Raw genomic sequence first — 3,235 nt, forward strand, 5'->3', positions numbered from 1 at the left:
GTTAGAAACAAGTGTGTCTCTAGTTACAAACACATGTGCATGTTTGAACCCATAATTGATTAGAACTATAGAGGAAGTAATAATCATATCCGTGTTCAGCTTTAACCTATCACACAGACTGGTATTTTAACGCTCCATGTGTATGTGTTTGTAAGTAGATATGTGTGTGTGTGTGCGTGCGTGTGTAGAGGTACATCTTATTTGTAGGTAGTGTGAGTCCATATATGTATTTAGAAAGATTTTTCCCAATGCACCAATTGATTCATAAGGGCTGATTAGGATAGCAACAGTTACATTCCCATGCCGGCTTACAGACAAAGGAGGATAATTTTGCGTACAACTTTTAAGTATTGTTATATGCGGAAATGTAAATATTTTCTGTCCGTAAGTTCAGTTTTATCTGCTCTATACAAAGTTTGCTACTATCGATATGCATTAGACTTGTTAATGAAATAGCAAAAATATGCAGATAGAAAATGTCTACTTGAGTTTTATAACGTGTTTTCGCAGTAGATACGTGTCGAACTGCATGCTAAGAAGGAAAGGAGTATCTATATAGTGGGCTGACGATGGTTGGGCTCGTGGAGAGGTTAGCGATGGTTTGGGTTAGAGTCCCTCTCCCTCCAACGTTTTTTTATAGAGTTTATTTTTCATATTTTTCATTATAAATAATAAATAATTTTATCCTTGGGTAATTATTTCAAAAAGTTTTGAAATAATTTTAACTTTCCACTACTTTTGGAAGAAGCAGCTGATGTCATATCACATATATTTAATGTATCGTTTGTATGGTGCTTCATAGTATGCGTGCAAAAATTTGAAAGGCTGGATGTTAAAAAAGTGAATCATATCTACAGAGAGTGGAAGGCGTCCAAAGGGAGAAAATAACTTATTTTTCAACATGGAAAGACTTGCTGAATGCAAATACTCTGTTAAAATTTTACTACCTTTTTAAAAACAACAAACTGTCACTTTTAAAAATAATTTTCCATAATATCTATAACAAAGGAAAAAAAGTAAATGAATAGAATCCATTTTATTCAAAATTGACAAGCACAGAATGTTTATGGAGGCATGTGAAAAGATCGTAGAGAGCCAATATTCACACACGCACAAATACAAAAGCACACACACATTCACAAACACACGCACACACTCACATAGACTCACACACACATAGGCCTCATCTCATTTTTCAAACACAGCGTAAACATGCTCAATTGCTCAGCCATAAACACACATACATGCACACTAAGTTCATGTAATAGAAATAATTTATTTTTAGGGATAACTTCTAAAATACATTGCCATATTACCTTCTTGTGAGTGTGTGCGCGCGCGCGTGTGTGTATGGCATGCATATTCTTGAAAGGATTGGTTCATCTTCCATCTTCAAAATTTAATTGTGTGAGCATTTAATTATTTAATTATTTAATTAAATAATATTATGTTTAGTTATTTCAATTCAATCATTCAATTATTGTTTATTTATTATTATTTATTTTCGGTTAGCTAACGTTTAAAAACGAATTTTTTAATTTAAATAGTTGTTGAAGCACGATGAAAATGTTTATACGTACGTGGTTTGCTGGCTGGCAGAGGTTCCGACACGATGCAGCTTATCACCGTCCATCGAAAAATAAAAAAAAAGAAAAAAAACTTTCCAATGATTTAAACGAAGAATCTTCTTCTTTATTCAGAGAACAACCTCTGCAGCATAAATCTTTATGAGAATGTTGGATGCAAAAATTCCAACGGATGATGGTCATCATCATATCTTTACTTTTTTCACCAATCCTGTTTTTGTGTCCAGGCTTGGACTTGCATATGATTGTGTAATTTATTAGCAAAAACATTTTCCTCGATGTTCCATTTTTTTATGTCCTAATCTCTGTAGCATCTGATCCGCGTGTGCTGGTGCGACAATCTCCTGACAAGTATGAACTAACGCTTGTGAAAATAATTTAGTCAACTTTATTTATTCAGATTCTAACTCGTCAATAAGCATAAGAATATGAAGATGATAAATATTTAAATATTTAAATTTAAAATAAACATTTTGGTATGATATTAGTTGTTGTTTGTTCACTTACTTGAACCAAGAAAAAGGTCATCACTATTTTTGTATTTTTTTTACACACACCACACCCATCTACCCACCTACACACAGGCACACACACACACGCACACACGCACACACACATTCATACAGAGGCACTTACACGCATGCGAACATTCCATTTGCGCGAGAGATAGTCAACTTTCAATTGACCATAAACTTTATTAATGTTTGCTCTGCAACAAGTCAACAACAACAGCAACACCGAGAACAACAACATCAACAACAACGAACGCAAAAAGACAATCAACACACACGAACAAACCAGCAAGATGAACGCATACAAAAGCATACCAAAGCACAAACAACAATAAAACATATGAATAAAATTTTTTTTTTTTTGTTTTTTATAGCGAATAAAAACAATTAGTTTGTACACCAGCACATACGGCCATGACGATTGAAGTACTTTCCACAAACAACATAAGCTTTCCATAGATAAACAACATAAACAACAAGGTAAACACAAACAGATGATACGCCATAGATAAACTAACATTGAAAAAACACCAACAATAAAATATTTTCAGTTTCGAAACCAAACTATAAGATATAAAACAAAGAAGTTTGTCAAGAGAAAAATAGAACATAGTCATTCCTGAATAAAGACGAATAAAGATCCGTATTAGAAACTTCTGGCACAACCAGGAGTTTCTAATACGGATCATCATCTGCATGGGATGTCCCACCAAAGATAACAACGACATCAACTGAACTAAAAATGGCAACAACGCAGTTACAACAACAACGAATAAACCATTAGCAATGACTTCAACGATAATATTATTGACGCCTTGATGGCCATGTTTATATAACTATCTAGTCTAACTATCAATATTGGTGGTAATAGCAGTAATAGCAGTTGTAGTATTAGTAGTAGTAGTGGTAGTAGTGTTAGTAGCAGTAGAAGTAGTCACAATAGTTGTAGTAGTAGTAGTTGTTGTAGTAATAGTATTAGTTGTAGTAATAGTAGTAGTTGTAGTAGTAGTAGTGGTTGTTGATGATGATGATGGCGATGAAGATGATGATGATGATGGCGATGATGATGATGACACCGGCGATGATGATGACGGAGATGATGGCAAAATCAATAGAATAATGTGGCCAATATATGTC

The sequence above is a fragment of the Helobdella robusta genome (assembly GCF_000326865.2).
Source record: "Helobdella robusta unplaced genomic scaffold HELROscaffold_17, whole genome shotgun sequence".
NCBI classification, from domain to species: domain Eukaryota; kingdom Metazoa; phylum Annelida; class Clitellata; order Rhynchobdellida; family Glossiphoniidae; genus Helobdella; species Helobdella robusta.